General features: G+C 42.9%; 2 long non-coding RNA genes across 3 annotated transcripts; one reads left to right on the top strand and one right to left on the bottom strand.

Annotated features, from left to right (window-relative positions):
- Positions 1–218: 218 nt before the first annotated feature.
- Positions 219–7,057, bottom strand: LOC140691248 (uncharacterized). 2 transcript variants are annotated; one of them, XR_012066816.1, is made up of 3 exons: positions 6,949–7,057; positions 3,353–3,523; positions 219–544 (listed from the first exon to the last, which is right to left on the bottom strand). It is a non-coding gene; the product is annotated as an uncharacterized lncRNA (long non-coding RNA). The 2 variants fall into 2 exon arrangements; XR_012066815.1 differs by lacking the exon at positions 219–544 and adding an exon at positions 928–1,005.
- Positions 7,058–7,183: 126 nt separating this feature from the next.
- Positions 7,184–20,087, top strand: LOC140691297 (uncharacterized). Its single transcript, XR_012066898.1, has 4 exons — positions 7,184–7,355; positions 11,458–11,593; positions 14,568–14,670; positions 17,812–20,087. It is a non-coding gene; the product is annotated as an uncharacterized lncRNA (long non-coding RNA).
- Positions 20,088–20,115: the final 28 nt, after the last annotated feature.

Below are 20,115 nucleotides of genomic sequence, written 5' to 3'. Positions count from 1 at the left end.
AGTCTAGACGCGGATATTAATATTCTGATTTTAATTTACTTTAAAGATCCCTTGGCATATAAAAAGAGTTACCTTCTTGCTCCCCTTTGTTTTACATCTTTCTCCCAAGTCTATATTTTTATTTGATCCTCCATGTTAAAGAGAAAATACCTGGAACAGGCTGAGCTGCAGAGCAGAGAAACCGTAGTGAGAAATAAATGAGGCTCTGGGCCTGATTTTCTACTATTTTACTGTGATGCCTTGAAAAGCCGTGTCACTCCTCTGGGCTTTGGCGTTACCGTCTGTAAAAATAAAGGGCTGACCAGGATGATTCCGAAGATTTCTTCCAGCCCTGAAGATTAGTTACCTGATAACTCACTCCTGCCCTTGTCTGTCAATGTTCATCATTTCTTCCAAAAGTCATGCAATTACCTTCGTTTGCTGCCTTGCCTGTGGTGCCTTTTAATGGTCATATGGATGGCTCTGTTGCATTTGCTGATCTTAAACAGAGATCCATGATTGAACATATAGATCTTTCCAGAAAAATGATGACAGTCATTGTGTCCTGTGTTAAAAAAAATTTTTTTTAAGTTTTCTTTCGCTGTCCCCTTTCCAAATTATCTGCTTAGATACTTCAGTCTGTAGATTCTTTGGGATCCAGCACCAGTCTCTGAACCAGGGATAATAGTGGTCTTTTGTCATTCAAAGATAAAAGCATGTATTGAGCACCTGCTATAAGTCAGGGATTTTGCTAGATGCTTTGAATACAAAGACAGACGAACCCTGGACCCTGTAAGCTAAGGCTAAGAGAAAAGGTTCCTGTATGCTTAGGAGTCAAAGTGCTGCTACCTACTTCTCATGATTCCAGCTCTATCCCCAGACTGACTTCCAGGATATCACACTGCATCTAGGTTCCCTGATGTGACAAATTGCCCAAGCCAGAGGACCATGACCTTCGTATTTTAAATACGGCTTCTGTTGTGTAACATGCGGCAAATTCTTACATGATGGCCTCAGCTTCTTTATCTGTAAAATAAGAAAGTTCTATATGTGGGCTCGGGACAGGGATTGGACTGCATGATTCTAAGATTCATTCAAATTCTTATAGGCCTGTGGTTTGGACTTAGAGTTCAATTATATAATGCGAAAGACTTCACACAGTATAGGAGGAATGAAGCCAGATCCATGGAATCTTCTATCGTAGGAAAACTTCCATTTCAGGAAAGCTTCCATTATAGGAAAACCAAATGCATATCTACTGTAGTGGACCCATTGGTCAAGGTCACAAGATCAGTGGAGTCAAAACTCAGTTCATTAAAACAGGGGCGCACACATGCAAAAACAGATCTCACATCTGGCTGACCGTGAAGATTATTATTATCATCCCAAAACAAAGGTGAAATAAACAAATTGAAAGAATTCATGACCAAATTACCCACGCTACCAGAAACGTTCAAGGAAGTCCTTCGGGCAGAAAGAGAATGGTACCAGTTGGAAACATGGATCAACAGACACGAATAAAGACTCTGCGTGGATACAAATTGCATTAGCTGGTATTCCAGCCTCCACCCGATGAGAAGCAGCAAATGAAGAAATGGAAACAGATAGAACGTCTGGTAGAAACATACGCTGATCATTCAGAGAAGGAAGAGCTGATAACCCTACACCCGGGGAAGAAAACAGGGAAAAGAACTTTTCTTGGAGGAGGAGGAGACAGAGGAGACAGGAAGAAATAATTTTAAAAGTCTAATCGGCTAATGCCAATTAGTGCTGGACATCGAGGAAAAAAAAAATCAAACCAGATTCAAGACACCCTTTGAGAGGGGGGAAAACTAGGCTGTGCCTTTAAGCAATGTTTGTCTAAATTGAGTAAAATAAAATTTCATTACTAGACTAGTAAAGGTTTTAAAACTGGCCCTTCTCACAGAGGAAAAAAAGTGACAACGAATATATATATGTTCATGTATAAGTGAAAAATTGTGCTTTACACTGGAATTTGACACAACATTGTAAAATGATTATAAATCAATAAAAATGTTTTTTTAAAAAAAAACTGGCCCTTCTACTATTTCTGTACACTTTCATGGCTATTGTTCTGATTTCCAAACCAGGTGGGTCCTGGGAGGTAGGACCTCTGCTCTCTGCCTCCGGACTCCGTCACTCTCAGCATGGGCTCTACGCCTGGTACGCACAGAACAAGGGCATTTTGGTTGAATCCTTGATACATTAATTTCATAAATGTTCAGCCAAAGTTCAGCCCTGCCACCAGGCATATTTAGTCACATTTTGAAAGGTTAAGCTGAAGAAAACACTAGTACTAGTCTTTTCTTAAATATTATGAAGTTTTAAAAATTAACTTAATTTTGCCTCTTGTCACATATTTATGCCAAGGAGTCAGAAAACCTTTTTCTGGTTTCTTTTTTTTTTAATTTAATTTAGTTTTTTTATTTTTATTTTTTAGTTTTGATGGAGGTGCTGATTGAACCCAGGAACTCCTGCATGCTAAGCAGGCATCCTGAGCTTTATACCCTCCCCTATTTTTCTGGTTTCTTTACAGAAATCCCTCTAGTCTTTCCGAGCATGCCCCATTAGATGTAGTAAACATTCTCTCACAATTCCTACAACCGTGATCTTTATCCTCACCTCAGAATGATAGCTCTGAATGAAACGCTGAGCCCAAGTATGAGGCTCCAGCCAGCAATCCCCACTTCTGCTATCCCTGCCTGTGAATAACTATTAACAGGGGCTGTACGCTAAGAAAAGTCCCTCCACGTTCTTCCAAAGAGCCTGAATTATAGATTCCCATTTGGAGCTGACGGAACGCCAAACAAGCAAAACAGATTCTGGTTGTACTTTTGTGGAACCCATTAAAGTCACAAGAGGCCGGATTCATGGGCCTGCAACCTACTGAGGGCCCTGAGCTCAGAAGGGCCCTCCTGGTACCTGGTTTAATGCTCTGCTGTCACTGTCATGAAATTTTCCATCATTTTATTTTAGAACTTGTGATTTGTAAGTGAAGTCAGATGGGACGATGGAGCGAGCCCTTGAGCAGAGGAGACACACAAAACATGCGTGTCCATCATCCTTGCCTCCCCATCTATGTACAGCGTTCTCCACGTTCCACAGACACAAAATTCCGGTGGGCCCACAATGCCAGGGAGTTTGGCAAGATTCAAAGCAAGAACAAGATAAGTGTGCTACATCTGTGGTCGAGTCCATCAGGGCACTGAGAGCCTCGAAAGGCCAATTTTCCCCTTTGGAGCCATAACCTGCTTTTAACGCAAATAGAAGGCATTGGTGGTGTAAGAAAAACAAATGACCAAGAAACCCTATCAAATTCTTTCCTACTCCTGCTACTTAGCCAGCCACTTACGCTGCATATTTTGACACGAAGACAAGGGAGGGATGAGGCAACACACAGTTCCTTCTCCTTTCAGTCCTTACTCATCTGTGAGCCAAAAGTAGACGGTGTTGGCTGAATGCGCAGGAATCAGGAAGTGAAATTAAAATGGTCGAAGTACTTTTGTTTAGCATTTCCACTGTTCTGGGAAGAACAAACAATATATGTGTGCATGAGTTAACAAAATATGAATGGTGTAGTTTCAGTAATTTTAGTGTGAGTTACATTTGCACCTTATACAATTATATTTGTACTTATAGTACAAATTGTACTTATATTTGTACTTACAATTTGCATTGCTGAATATAGAGATGAATGATAGAATTTGTTCAAGTAATTAAAAATTGTTTTAATGTTTTACATTATTTACATTAAATAGCAAATTAAAAAAAAAAACACCATGATGAGTCAAAGGAGAAGTTGAAGAAGAAAGGAAAAAGTATTTTAGTACTTTTAGTGGGACTCCTGTCCTGTTTTTTAAACAAAGGACCCCACATTTTCATCTAGCAGTGGCCCCTGCAACATAATACAGCCAGCCCTGAAGTGGGAAAAGCAGGAAATGATGACAACATCAAACTCGAAGCAAGGACACGAAAACATTTGAACGACTTTTTCTTCAGGCAGTTACAAAAAAAAGTGTTTTAACTACTCTTTCTGAAAGAGTGCTATACGTTAAAAAGTCCTCAATTATCTGTATCACTGAAACACAGCACCTTTGTTTGCTTGCTAAGCATTTAGCAGCGTGGTTATTTCAACCCAATGTCTGCAGTAACAAGGAGTCCTACACTAGGGGGCAGCAGCTACCGTCCGTCAGCCTTCTGGGGCTCCGACGCCGCAGGATTAGGGTGATGCCTTACTTGAAGAGACCGGGAGAAAAGGAAGAGATACTTACGACCTTGTGTGCTGTTTAGATTAATTTGCCTTGCTGCATTCTTTTTGAAAGGGCTTAAGGTGTTTCTTTGCCAAAAATGAAACAGCAGTAAACGAATTTTACCTGTTGGCACTTCATGATTCATTTCTAAAATGACTAACATAACTTAGTTTCTCTGTGAAGCCCAGTAGTCACTGGTCATTTTTATCTCCTATGGACTTGATCAAAAGGAACAACTCATTTCACTGAGGCCACTTAGCAGCTATCAAGTGGTAACGATTTTATAACTCACGAAGAGTGCGCCAATTTCAGAGAGAAACTGCTAAGACAAGGGATTAGTAACCATTACAAAATCCACACTCAGCCGCTCAACTCGGCTTGAGTTGTTGAAGACTCAGAATGTCCTAAACAGAAACAAGAACCTAGAAGTCTATATTTTAAAGGAAGTAATTTGCAAAGATGACTATATTTGCCAAGATATGGAAAGTTATTTTTAGCATGAAGTGAGAAGGGCATTGCCCTACAGATGAGTTGAGCCAAATGTAGCTTGCACTATTGCATTCAGTTGTCCCAACAAGATTTTCCAAATATAACTTTTATAAAGGCTGGTTTGAACGGTCAATGAAACAGTTTGCTAAGAAGGCATTGTTCTGTACTCCAGATTCTCTGGCAAGGCTTAGTAAAGAAGTATTCCAGCTTATCACAAACCTCCAGGGAGATGTTTCTCAGGGAAGGCAGTTCTATAAATGAGGGGCATTTGGAAATTTGCAGAGGTGTTTCTGGTGGTCCCAGTGATTAGAGGCACTGCCACCATGTAATGCAGTGGAAAGGCAGGAAGTTAAAACTTCCACAACTCCCAGGGCAGCCCCAAACGATGAAAAAAGTTTCATCCCACAACTTTTAACGTCCTGCCTTAAGTTTACAGGTGAAAAACTTGTGTATAATTTTTGTAAGACTGCAAACTAAGTCTATCTTACATCTAAGCACAAATTATCTTTAGTGTGGTTTTAATAAAATTGAGTGCTCCAGGAATATAACTACGAGGTAAGGTGTGCTTTATTTCATTCCGAACTTTGCCAACAGTTGTTCACCATCTCTGAAGATCGTGTTGCCGGCCGCATCTCAGCTTGTGGAGCTGAGTCATCAACAGAACACATCGGTGAGAGTTTGTGTCTGTAGCTCTTGATTCACGGTGGGTCTATGTGTGCATTTAAATACACCTCATCAGTCTTCATTCAAAATGTCAACCATAAGAAGAATCAACTTGAAGATTTTCCGGCACCTCTCAAATTCCACCATGTTATCAGTGTAAGCGTCTGACCACTTCATCATGTCTTATAGTCCAACTAGAGCTATGTATATTCATACATATTTTTTTCCTTTTATTTCTCCTTTATATTACAGTGAAGATATTGTACGTATATTTTTAAAAATTATGTGTATTGTAGACTATATTTTCTATGGACTTTGTTTCAAGGTAGTAAAGGAGCAAAGCAAAGTATCTGTTATTAAAAAGGGGGCTTTGGTTCTCATGGGCTTGAGCTCCATGGCTCTAAGGGCTCCCTTCCATGTGTAGCTCCCTCCCTCCCCACCCTATCCCTGCCACTCACAGAAGGGAATAATCAGAAACAAGAAATGGTTACTAGCTAGTCCCTGAAAAAAATTTTACTCTGATTAATAATTTGCTAAATAGACAGTTGCAAGTTGAGCATTCTTTTTTATTAATTAATAGACTATTTTTTTAGAGCAGTTTCAGGTTCACAAGTTGAGCACTCATGTGATATGGATAGAAATATAGAACTGTCAAAAGTACATATTAATAAATTAATTTCATTCATTAAGTCTTACTAAATATCTACTATGTGTAAGGCATTTTGCTGTTGAGCAGATAATGTCTAAATAGCAACAAAAATCATTGCTATCCTAAAAAAAAGCTCTTTCTGAAAAAAAAATATATGAATTAAAATGGTTATTACTATAGGTGACAAAACAATGGACTGGTAGAATTTTCATCTGGATATTTTGGAAGCATTTAGTTTGCATTAGGCAGTTTAGGTCCCAAAATGCCAAAATCAGAGTAGATATGCAGGAAAAAAATAAGGGTAAAACTTTAATAAGATTTTACATTAGGGGGATAAAATCATTTTTAAGAAAAAACCCTCTTAAAGTATTATAAATATAATGGTGATACGCTTATTATTTTTGACACAAATATACATTTTTTAGAGTCAGAATTACATGACCATGAAATTAGTCCAGGTTTAAAACTTCTTTTGTATGACTTTTTGGAATCAAATTCTTTACAGTAAATTCAGTGATAGAAAAAAAGTAGTCTTGTGCGATTATTTGAGAAAAGTTAAGTGTTACTATGGGATTTTTTTTTTTTCTTTCCTCTGACTGGTTGTTAAATCAGGTATGGGCTAGCAAAGGGCAAAACAGCGCAGGGAAGGTGGCTGTGTGACTAGGAGCAAGTTGCTTAACCTCTCAGTGCCTGGATTTCCTTGTATGGTAGCACCTACCTTGTAAATTTAATAAACTAATACATGCTATGTGCTCAGCACAGTGCCCAGGGGGTGTAGTAGGAGGCACAGAGCACACAGGCATCTCCATCTCCCTTTTCCACACCAGAAACATGAAGACTGTTCATGGGAACAGTTGCCTAACTCAGGAAGGGCCGTCTTGACCTGACTAGACTCACATGACTTGCTTCGGGGTTCAGGGCCCCAGATAGGAGAGATGCCAACCGGTCTGAGTGTAATTAGGAGCATTTGACGGCCAGGGACTTCTAGGATGCTCATGACTAAACAATATTCAGTTGTTCTAGTTAGAAAAAACTGGAAGATCTGTGTGGATTTTAGATGTTGACGTTTGTTACCCAGCAACAGAATGAAGTTCCTGAAGAAATTCTGAATTATCTCATCAGTGAAGCAACTTCCTGTTAGGTGGCTATTGACTCTGACCACAGTGAGCCCAAGAACTCATGATCCCCTGACCTAGAAAAACACTCACGTGAGGACTGATTAGATAGCAAGACACCAAGAAAACTAGATTTACAACCTATCAGGTGGCTGAAGGTAGATCACGTCGTCTGGGGAGATGGAAGAGGCAAGTCCACTGCATGTCACGGGCCGCCGGTGTAGCACACACCGCATGGGAATGGGCGGCCCCAGAAGGGGCCTAACGCAGCTGGGGCACCAGGCCCACTGTCCCCAGGGGAGCCTCCATCTCTCTGCCTTCCTTCTAGGGTTTCCACAGCATTGCATGGCCACTGAACTCGCCCAGAGAGAATGCAAATACAAGAGGTTTTAGATTGTGTCATTTAATCCTAAGAGCTGTTCTGTCTCATTAAAATCATCCTCGTTACAGGCAAGGGAACATAGTTTTAGAGAAGTAATAGCTAAGCTCCTAAAGCTGGTAAGTGGAACTCAAACCAGGCTGCCTCAATTCAGACCCCACGCTCTTGCCCTCCACACTAGGCTGTTTCCTATGAACCAGCTGCAGCGAATGTCTGTTTAGCATTTGAACATTCATGAAGCGCCAAACACTCATAGACCTTGTAAGACCATCATCATCCCCCTTACATAGATAAGGAAACAGAAGGATGTGTAAGTGATTTTCCCAGGTTTATGCAATTAGGTAGTGAAGCCAGGATTGACAACCTAGACCTTTTGAATCTCAGCAGAGTTTACAGTAGGAATGCTGTCTGTGGAAGGGAGTGAGCTATGTTGAGCACCCAATTTAAGAGGAAATAGTTCTGAGGTCAAGACCTCAACCTATATTTGCCTTTGCTTTGCCCATCCAAACAATGCTTTAACATGGATAAAATCATCCAATGATAACCTGCATCTTAATTACTGCATTTGTGCATTTAGATTTATTACTCTTCTCTAGATGATACATAGGATTTGTATAATCTGATAATGTCTTCTCTATTGAAGATGAATAGAGCACTTTTACTTATTTCCCTCTGCTCCCCCCATTTTTTATTTTGAATTTATTTATTTATTTATTTATTTATTTATTTATTTATTTATTTATTTATTTATTTAAATTATTGAAGTACAGTCAGTTACAATATGTCAATTTCTGGTGGACAGCACAGTGTCCCAGTCATGCATATACATACATCTATTCGATTTCATATTCTTTTTCATTAAGGGTTATTACAAGATATTGAATATAATTCCCTGTGCTATACAGAAGAAACTTGGTTTTTTTAATCTATTTTTAAATGTAGTGGTTTAACATTTGCAAATCTCAAACTCCCAAATTTATTCCTTCCACCCCCTTTCCCCAGTAACCATAAGATTGTTTACTATGTCTGCGAGTCTATTTCTTTTATAAATGAGTTCATTAGTCTCCTTTTTTTACCCTTTTTCTTCTTTTTTTTTTTTTTTAGATTCCACATATGAGTGATATCATGTGGTATTTTTCTTTCTCTTTCCGCCCCACTTCACTTAGAATGACGATCTCCAGGTCCATCCATGTTGCTGCAAATGGCATTATTTTATTCTTTATCACTGAGTAGTAGTCTCTGGCCCTTTTTTAAAACTGACATATAGTCAGTTTACAATGTTGTATTAATTACTGGTGTACAGCATAGTGATTCAGTTATACACATATATATATATTCCTTTTTATATTCTTTTTTATTATAGGCCATTATAGGGTATTGACTATAGTTCCCTGTGCTATATAGTAGGACCTTGCTGTTTATATATACTAGTTAGCATCTGTACTTCTCTGCCCCTTTATGTTTTTTCAGTGGGGCTAATTTCTCTCCCTTGCCTTGGATATAAATTTAGGTAGTCCTAAAACTTTTGTGGCCACTGTTAGATAATAAAAAGTTGGATGATTACTTTAAATCATAAAAGATATTCTCAATTTAAAATTAGAATGTTCGGTCCACTGTAGCAACCAAAAATTCAAGGAGAGAGCACTTATAGATGTAAGCATTATCCTTAAAGTAACATGCCCAGAATACTCCTCCCCACACAGAAATCCTTCCAGGGTTAATAAGCAAGTACTGTCTGTCCAAGACGCCAAGACCCAGAAGGAGATCACAAGATGCGAAACTTCCATTCCCCTAAAGACAAAAAAATCTCTGAATCTGGGGAGAAAGGCCATTTGCAGACTCTTTCCACTACTTTGATCCAATAACCTACTGCTTACTGTGGATTGCAGAAGGTCTGATGAAAGGAGGGTGGCCCAATCGATAGGGATTGTCCGCGTGAGAAAGGAAATAACCTGCAGCAATCTCTGTTCAAGCTGACTCCTCTGAGCTGGTCTGGAGCTCTGTGGTGCCTCATAACACTGACAGGCTTCACGGGGAGGTTCTGTGAGCTTGGTGATGTCTGCAGTCAAAGGGACCTTAGCATCTAAGGAAAAAGACAGTTACGGGGATCAGTTACCTTGTACCCATTTCACATTTTTCTCCCTCCAGGGTATTGAATCTATGCACCTGGAAAACAATTTTTCTCAGCTATAAACCATGATATAATGTTTCACCAGTTTATCCCTTTAGACTCAATTATAAAATTAATTTAATGTTCTCTAGTTAATTTATTATCCATTTATAATAAATGTAGAGTGTACTATTCTCACAGGATGAAACTTCCTGAAAAATATTTTCAACCCATGAAGTAGAAGGTAATGCAATGCTTTTCTCAACTACATCGTAAATTGTCAATACCACCAAATTTTACCTCTGATGGAGTAGCCAGTACTAACCTTAAGTATAAAACTAGACAAATTGTCTAAGACAAGTGTTTTCAGACATTGGAGAAGCAGCAACACAGGGCAGAGTAGGCCACGCAAAGCTGCAATCAATCCCTGAAGGCAGGGAAACCTAAGAGGTGAGCCTCATGACATCCTGGCTCTCTGCCTGGGGAAAATTTCCTGACTGCAGCACAGCAATCCGGAATCCAGGCGGAGAAGGGCAGTCCCTCTGAGCTGAGGAGGAGGAGATCAGAGGCGGGGGCAGCTGAGACGCTGGAATCTGCAAGGCAGGGCCTCAGGAAGGCAGGAGTTGTGCAGTTTATATAAATATCATCGTGCGTTCATCCAAATACCTCCAATTCTGCTCCAGCATCACAAGGCTTTCCCTAATCTTCTCTTTCACACGTCTGGCTCTCTTTTAGAAACGCAGTCTGAGAGCGGACTGGCGAGTAAGTCACCATTTTCACTGTCAAGTCTCCCAGCTGAGGAAGGGCTTGCCAGGGCCAAGGTGGCAAAAGGAGGGCCAAGGAGCCACAGTTGCTTGTGGGAACCCCTGCGAATGATCGATATAAACCAAGCATTACTGGACTAGATGAGAGAGTGCACCAATCATAATAGAAATGTAAGGGAACACAACAGCGTGTTTGCCTTCTAGAGCTCCAATTATTATATTATTTAACTAAAATTCCAGGTTTTTTAGTTGGAGTTTATTTTTATTTAATTCCATAATTGTCTCACCACAGCTTCTTTTTTTCCTGAACTCTTTAGTTTGATTCATTTCTCTATTGTCTGGTGCCCATCTTTCAGTAATTTTTTTCCAAGAAGGGCTCATGGATTTGCTTACCCTTGCTTCCAAAACTCTCAGACTTAGCTACATATTGTAATGACCTTGGGAGCTTCTGAAAAACTCTTGACTTCTGGTCCTCCTCCCAGACGAGTTCAGTCAAGTTCTCTGAGGGTACAATCCATGCAACAGTGTTTTTCTTTTTTTTAAATTCCTCAAGTGATTCTAACGTGCAGACTAATAATCTCCAATCTCAAAGAAATTACATAAATAGGCTTTCTTAGGGGGAAAAAAAAAGACCAATGAAAGTTGCAAGCAGTTTACAGAAGCACCCTGGGAGTCAACCAGGAAATCTGGTCAAATGCAGATTCTGAGTCAACAGTTATGGGACGGCAACTGAAATTCTGCATTTCTCATAAGCTCCCAAATAATGCCAATGCTGCTGGTTCGGGTACCACACTCCTGGGTGGCGGAGGGAAGCCTCAGTCTTCTGCAGTCAACACTGCTGTGCAGGAATTGGGAGCTACCTGAACATTGACCTTTTTTTGCCCGTTTGGGTAGCTTGATTCTTCTTCCTAGATGTCCAAAGGATGTCGTCTTTGAAATTCAGATTTAGTTAGGGTATAGGTATTGACAAAGTATAGACTGAAGATTCCCACTTTGCTGTTACATTTGCTTCTGAACTGTTTGTTTGTTTTGTTCTAGTGACCAGACCCACAACAGTCCCAGCTCTGTTGGAGGACATCCCATAATTGTCATGATGCCTGGTCTACAGAGTGGCTGACATTCCTGTTTCCTCTTCTGCACATTCATTCTTACACTTAAATCCCCACCACTTGAGGTAAGTGGAATGAGTTTCTTCCTTGCAACCACAAGAAATTAATTAAAAAGCTTAGAGACCATAGATTTTAAAAATATACAATATGAAAATGAAGATTGCATAGAGTGCTGTGTCAAAAAGCAACATTAATGGAAACAAATGTGCTTACAGTGACGTCTGGCAGAAAGTGGGGCAGGGACAGAGAAAGTTTCTTAATTTTAATGCGTTTCTTACCAATCATTATTTGAACTAGTCTGAATGACATGGAATAAATGAGATAAGTTAGAAAAGTTCCAGTGCTAGAAAGGAAGGGAAGAGAAACTAAAGATTAAAATGTGACGCTGAAAGACTCTGTAAGACTTGAAACCAATTAAAAGCTGACAACTGAGAAGTAAGAAAATCTTAGAGGAACAGTAAGGCCAAATTTTACATAAGGAGAATTATAAAAACTCATGAAAGAGAAGTACAACACAGGCTATAAAATAAACTGAATAGAGATGAGAACAAGAAATAAAATTTAAAAGGAAACCAGAAGGTTAAAATAACTTGTTAAAATTAAAATAAGAATGCAGTTATTTATGAAATAATTTTAAACAGATAGAATTCAAAAGAAGCAAAGGGGTTGAAAGTGAACAGGGTAATAAGGGAGATAGAAAATAGAATAAGAGTAGGATTCAAGATAAATATAATCGGATAATTTATATAGACTTTAAAATATTAAATAGACTTAAAAATAAACAGTTAGAGGAATAGAGAATAGGAGAATGACTTTAAACAGACAAGGAGTAAGAAAACTTCATCCTTATTGTCTTTCCCCAAGAGACAGTCTGCTAGCGGAGGAGAGGTGTCCTCCCTCAGGTGGAAGCTGAGGGGGCAGAGAGCAATGTGACACTCAGGACATGGTGGCTTCCCCACTGTGCCCCTCAGTGAGTGCCAGAGGCTGGCCTCACGGCGGTAATCAGAGAAGACAAATACGAGGCATTAATACAGCAGATTCACAGCTGGATGGTACCCACCTGGCCCAGGAGAAACTCGCTCCCCTGCCAGCTACATGCCCTCCTGGATTATCTCCTCCAAATTTAGCCACACTCAGAGTCAGGGGAGCTACTCTCTCTATATCAACAACCCATGAAGCATCAGGTGTCAACGGCCGCCTTACATCTCTAGGCTATTTTTTAGGATACAGCCCCCAGATAAAAAAAAAAGAAGGCATTTAGTCTATAAATGTTTGTTGGGTACCTTCCCTGCACCTGGCAGTGTGCTAGACTCTGGGGACACAAAGATGAGGGAATAACAGAGCTCCCTTAACGGAGATCCAGACTCACTGCGTGGGATGGACAGTGGAGTTTCATCGATGATCAATGGCACAAACGGAAGGGCTGGTGCTGAGCAGGGGCCACTGCTCCGTCTGGGGCGGCAGGAAGGGGAGCGAGGGTGTGGGAAGGGCTGAGAGTTAGGGAGGTGAGGCCCGATGGTGTGAACCCTCCTCGTTCACGAAGGGTTTTCCTGAGACTGAGGAGTCTGGAGAGAAGCAGAGGTCTTGATCTAAGTGGGAGAGAGAGGTCGTAAGAGAAACTCGAGAAGGAGCTAAGAACAAGTGAACATCACAGCAGCGAGGGCCGGGGGCCGAGTGGGGCTGGAGGTGGTGCCAATCCTAGGGCAGCCGTGCTGGGTGCCCAGGGGTGGGAGGCACACCCAGCTCACCACAACACAAGGTGAACAGTCTCAGCGGGACAGGATAATTTATTGAGATGTTATCAGTGTCTGTTCTCATTGTGTTCTTCCCTCCACCCATTTTCAAGAATGACTTCAGGGCTAGTTCCATCAGGGAAGTTTGTTCGGGGTTAGATGAGGGAAGGAAACCTCTCCTCAGGACTTTCTCCTCCCTCCTTTACAGCAGAGGACTCCAAGTGGCCTTCTCCAGGCTGGCTAATACTCTGACAGATATGCTTCATTGATAATGGATGGTGTTTTGAAATTTTTGAAAAATAATTGCCAACATTTTGAGAGGAGATTTCACAGGAAAATCTAGACTTCAGCTTCTCCTAGAAAAACCAGATGGCCTGGCAATCTTGGGCTACATTTTCACCTGGTTACAATTACTTGGAGCTGAGTAACGTCTGCCCCTTTCAAGGGTACAACCGCCAGTCCACGGTGCCCCTCCCGTTCTCTTTGGTCTTACTCTCAGCCAACATCACTCCTTTAGGTTAACTGCCTAGTCCCTGTAACCCTCCCCAAAGTTGAAGATTGTGTTAGGAGGAAGGAGTCGAGGCAGAAGCACTAAGGCAGTGAGGTCACAGGTCTGCAGTCTCTGGTGTGGCAAAGGTCCAGATGGGAATGGGGACCCGACGCCCGTAAGGCCAGGATCTTCAACCTCAGCCAAGACTCTGACCCAGCACGTGGCGGACTTGGACACTGACGATTATCTCAGACAGTCTGAGTATGAAGAGGTCCCCTCCCCATCATCCTGGCATCCCAGGTCCTTGTGAAACCCTAAGGAGGGTGGGAGCTGGACGGCCCACAATGACTGAGATTATCTCCCACCAGCCCTTGGGGAGGTGGCCTGAAGTAGACTTAATGAGAGAAAAAGGACATCGTGTCTTGCACACGCACATTCATGGAGCAGGATTTTTAAACAGCCAAGTGGAGATTTAAAGAAAGGGCCAGGAGAACACAAAGCAAAGGAGTGGGTGAAGTTACCGTTTGACTCAGATAGTTTTGGAAGTTTTTGCAGAGGAGATGTAATTTGGGCTGAGTTTTGAAGCATGAGTAGGAGGCCTCCAAATGAAAGTTATTCCACCCAGAGACGAACATCTGAAGGTGCAAAGCATATTCAAGAACTTGTGGTTGTTCAGTGCAACTGGGGCATTCGAGGTCCATCTTCTAGTTGGGAGCACTAAGAGAAGGGACCGAGTGAAGGGAAGTGAGACTGCAAGGGAAGTTTAAGTAGTTTGTGCCTTCTTTATGTAATGGGCTGTTCCTGGCTATTCTTTAGTGCACTGTTGGTGTCTAAAAGGTGACCGAGCTGCCAGTGTGGCCAACGCACAGAAAAGGAAGACTGGACAAAGGCCACTGAGCAGGTTCTTGCAATAATCCAGGTGAGAGATGAGAAAGCTGGGAATTAGGACAGTGATCGTGGGAGTGGAGAGGAGAATTGGGATTTCAACAGCCGTTTATTGAGTGCTTGCTGTGTGCCAGGCATTGTGCTCGGCGCTGAGCACACACTGATAACCAGATACTGGCTCTTGTCTTGAAGAAGCTCATTGACTAAGGGACAAAGGTTACCACACCTGGCAGAGCCAGTAACGAGCTGAAGCACGTGGGGCCTTCAAGCCCTGGTCACATGTGTTGTATAGTCTGTCATGGGTCAAATTCAGAGGGTCCCACTCAGTTCTACACAGGTTCATTGGCCATCTGGGAATTGAGATAGTCTGTTTTGAAACTTACTTCTTCTACAGGGTTATTGTAGCTCGTTCTCTCTGACTCAGGGGATGGAGAAATGATCAGACTCTAATTTTAAATTTCAAAGAAGGTATTTCAGTTAAGTGAGCAATTTTTTTAAACACTGGTTATAATCATTTGCACCAAGGTGAAACTGATATGAACTCTATTGTTAGGGGAACTCTATTAATGCTTAAATACCAAATCTATCACTTTATTGTGACAATAAAATTCAATCAGCTTCCAAATCAACTGAGTCCTTTCCCATTTGCAGGGACCAGATGTTAACTGCCTGTGACTCCCCACCACTTGTCGATGTCTCTGTGTCACACAGTGCCTGGAACACAGCAGGCACTCAGTACCTGTTGAGGAAATAAACTTGTAACATGGAAGGGGATGCTTGAGAGGTCAAGGGGTCGTTTCCTGTTGTCCTTGGTGAGGTGTGAACATTGAAATGCTTGCCAGAGATGTTCATTCATTCATTCCTCCAGCAAATATTTATTGAGGATCAATACATGCTATTTTAAAAAAGGCAAATAAGTAAATATTTATTGCCAGGTACCATTCTTGGCATTAGACAAACAGCTATGAGCAAAGCAAAATCTCTGTTCATCCTAACAACAGACAAGCAGTAAATGATTTATATGTCTGTGTATTCATATACATCAGTATACACACACACTATGACAGGGGTGATACCCGCTATGAAGACAAACAGCAAAAATAAACATTGATGGGGGTAGCATTTTACATATTGCCCATGGGCTGCTCAGGAATGGCCTCTCTGAAGAAGCGGCATTTGAGCAGAGACCTAAAAATAGATAGGGGTGAGGTGGGAATCAGCTATCCCCCATCTGGGGGCTGAGTGTTCCAGGCAGATGGAGGAGCAAGTGTAAATACTCTGGGAAAGGACCAAGAATGTCCTGTTGGAAGAGCAGCAGGGAGGCTACTATTGCTCCAGAGAGTTCAGGGACCAGGACACGGGACAGGAGGAAGGGATGGGAACTGCTGGACTGGAGAGCCAGTCCTTTCACCTGGCATCTCCATAAATGCCAACTGAAAAAAATCCAGGGCAGAGGGATATGATTGCTGGTTGTCATAAATAATGACTGATTGGCAAATGCCTGGAAACTCATGAGGCTTTACTGCAGGTTTTGAGCACCATGATGGGTGATAAATTTGTCTGTATGGGTCAGCGCTGTGTCCCCAATGCCTGGCACACAGTAAAAGCTCAGTATGTATTTGTTGAGTGAATGTTTGAAGTCTTGTCTTTGCTTTTTCAATTTTCAGAGTATCAGTAATAACAGCTGTCTCCTACAAGCAGTTTGGGTGGTAGAGGAGGGTTGTTCAATCTCAACCTATAGGACATTACCCATACCTACCATTACAAGGCACACAAACAATACATTCGTTTGGTGCCTTGTGAATTTGTCTGTTAGCTCATAGCTCATAGACAGACTTGTCTCCAAGGTGGCACCCACTGTGCCCTTTACACTGGAGTTTACAATCACTCCTGGATGTCTTAGCAAATACTAGCACCTGACCTGTCCAAATATTACTGGCAACACCCGAGATCGCTTTCCATCTCATGACCAAAACCAAATTTGCAGAGGGCAGTGGTGCCTCCCTACCTCTGCAACACTGCTGGGTGTACTCGGCTATCTAAAGGGCATCAAGAACTCCGAATTCCTCTAAAGGAATTACTTACTTTAGCTCCTTTATAAACATGCACGTTTCCAGAAGTGTTACAAAATCAAGTAACTTTGATCACTTCAAAAAGTGAAAGTGAGACGATCATTTTTTTCCTAAAAGTGTTTCTAAGTATTTTTTTAAATATAACAACAAAAAAACCCTCAGCCCCTGACTACATTAATTTCCTTCACTTTATTGCACCATGCAGAATCCATTAGTGCCATAAAATCACTTCTTTCACTTTATACCTCGCACGGAAAATCCCAGTATATTTTATCACAATTAAATAAATCCCCTAGTGCTTAATTAGTGGGAATTCAATTTCCAAAAGTGAGACCAAAGAAAGATGCTTCCACAGCTCTCCCCCACACCCATCCGCCGCCGGGGTTTCTCCCGCAAGACATGCCCAGGTCAGGCCGGGGTCTGGCCCGCATCCGGCGCCGCCGGCCCGGTCACTCCCCCATCCCCACCCCGAGCCCGTCACTTCCCCCGGCCGCGGCCGGTCCGGGCTTGACGTTCCCGCCCCGCGGCCCTCCGGGGCGGCTGTCGACCTTCCGCTAACCCGCACCCGGGAGGGCTGCTCGGAAACTGCTGTGTCAGAAGGGTTCGAGGAGCCCGGAGTCGGAGCCAGCTTTAATTCGGGAGGAATGACTACCCAGGGCCGGCCCGCTAGGACTCGGCGGGGCAGGGTGCGGCACAGCTGTCGGGAGGGCGGGCCCTCGTCCCCGCCCGGCCGCCACCCTCCGCCCCCAGCCCGCCGGCTCCCCAGGGCCTGCGTCGCGGGGGTGGCGGGCGCGGGGGCCAGCGCGCACGCGCAGAAGGCGGCGGGCCGAGGCCTCCCTGCCCCCGCCCCGCCCCCTCTCACGTGCCGCGCAGCGTGCGCCCCGGCATGTGCGGGTGCGCGTGACAGCGCCGCGTCCGGCTCCGGCTCCCTCACCCCGCGCGGCTGTACTTTGAACCCGGCGTGGGAGGGGGGAGCGGGGGGAGCGAGGAAGGAAAGCCGGGTGAGTGGGGCGGGGGAGGGGGGGCTGGCCTCCCGGAGAATGATATCATCGGCTGATTTATCGCTAGGCAACCTCTGAATGCTTCTCTCTTTCCAATCCTAGAGCTCCTTGAAGATCTCCAGGCTGGTGACATTATTCCCCCCACCCCACCCCCCGCTTTAATTCCCCACCACGCAGCGCTCCAGCGGCGATTTCAGAACTAGGGTTGGTTTCCCAGTTTTTAAATGAGTGCATTTCCAACACAGAGCTCAGAAATAGATCCTTTATCGCGCCCACTTGTGTCTGCAGAGCTCTCCAGGGGTGCAGGCATATAGTCAGGTTTCTTCACCTGTTCGGTCACATGCTGGATCACACGGCTGCACTATAGCTATGCAGATAAGCCTTGTTAACACAATACAGACTCAAAAACCAAGCCCTGCTTAAGGTATAGAAAGAGGCTGATGTCTCCCGCATGTCAGAGGGAATTTTCTGATTACTCTAAGTGACTGAGGTCTTCAGGAATGGGATCCAGGCTGAAGTGCCCCTGTCAAAACTAATATTTGAAATACTGCTGAACCTGTAAAGCTGCATAAGAAAGCGAAGTTTATTACAGAGTTACGTGGTGACTAGGATATTCAATACCTCTGCTATGAGAGATTTGATATTCTATGTAGACGCATGTGCACACCCGTATGTAAAAGACTTAAAATTGAAACCGTAGCTAAAGCTTACAACTCCCTAAAAATAACGCATATAAAAACTGTAGCAAATCGCCCTCTTTCCTACTTCCTCAGTTTTAAAGGTTCCCTCTGTCCAGATTCATGTCTTGTTTTGATCCCTTCTTTCATGGAGGACCTTTAGAGTTCAATAGAACCACTAGGTACCAGGGATAGAGAAGAGGTGGAAAGCTCACCAGGTCACGTGGGCATTTGCAAACCAAGGACGGCACGTTTCTGGATGTCTCCAAATTGAGTAAGTGGCAGAATTGTATGGTTCTTGGTGAGGGATGTTGAAAATTGTTTCTCCAGAATTTCTCTATTGTAATTCATTGCATTCTCTGTGCCATAATTGGGAAAGGCTAGTACCGTGATAATTTTTCCTTGTCCATCAAAAATGTATCCTCTGCCTCTTAAGAACTCGAATGGACTAGCGTAACTCATTTCATGAGAAAACCTCAGCCTATTGCCTCATTACTATGACTGTGGGGTAATAGTATAAAGCGCAGTGGATTCAAAACCAAAAAATCTGGTGCCAATCTTGGTTTTGCTACTTACTGAGCTATGTGACCCTGGACTAGTTGCTTGCTTCAGCTTCCTTGTGGAATTTTTGAAAAACAGGCTTTAGGATTCCTTGTGTCCCTCTAGGGCTGCCCCCTCATTTCCCCTTTGGGTACTGAGTGGAGAACATGGATCATCGTGCCCCTACTTGAAGGGGAAGAAGTCACCCTTAGTTCCTTTTGTAAGACAGATTGATGGGTAAGGAGACAGAGCTGTTTGTGAGAACCTGTTTCTCCCTCTTTACTTCATTAGATATTACCATGCTATGAATACTGTTCTTCACAGTAGGAAATACTGTGACCCCCTCAGTCTGAACTCATGGTTCAAATCCTCAAGAGGAGATAATGGTGAGAGGTAGTATGACAGTCAAGTTACAAAGAGACTGAGAAATTAGGAAGTACTTGTTCAGACCTCAAGTCAAATCTAACCAATCAAACTGTCCTGGTGCTTAGCATAGGACCAGAGTATGCCACAGCCTTCTTTTTGAGATGGACTCGCTCTCCTGCTCATTCTGTAAAACCCAGCTACTTCTCAAGATCTTCTCTGGCCCGCTTAGATGAAGTTAGCAAGCTTCACTCCCAAGTATCATAATCACTCTTGCAAAGTGTTTACTGTGTTGCACTGTAGTTTAGTGTGCGTCTGTCACCCCCAATAGACTGAGATCCTCAGAGACAATGAATCCTTGATTCTGCAGCACTTGCCACAGCACCTCACATACAGCAGGAGCAAAACAAATGTCTGTATCCCCATACCCACTATTTCTTGAATCTGTAGGCTCTCTTTGAGGCTCTGTAGGCTCAGAGAGAAAAGGAGTGTGTGGCAATCCACAGGGAGTCTGAAACCTCTCACCAAATGCTCTCCAACGGGTGTGTCTAAATTCAGAGGCAGCATCTGGGCCTATGTGTCCTCCCTACCAGCTCCCCCAGAATGCTTTAGCTGTACCTGACACCCAGGATATCCAAAACCCAGAGGTGGAGGAGATGACACATCAGTAACAGGGTCCAGGGTCATCCATGAATCAAAATGCAAAATCGGTTTTCCCTGAAGGCCCTTGGTCCCCTATTCCTATCCACCTGAGAGAAGGAAGTGTTCATTGAATCAAATAATTTGCTTCTGGCATGGAAATTTATTTTGTAGTTAGCTGTGAAAT

Source organism: Vicugna pacos, chromosome 34 (genome assembly GCF_048564905.1).
Source record: "Vicugna pacos chromosome 34, VicPac4, whole genome shotgun sequence".
In the NCBI taxonomy this organism is placed as follows: domain Eukaryota; kingdom Metazoa; phylum Chordata; class Mammalia; order Artiodactyla; family Camelidae; genus Vicugna; species Vicugna pacos.
Note: the sequence above shows the minus strand (reverse complement) of the source record. Positions and strands in the feature narration are given on the sequence as shown.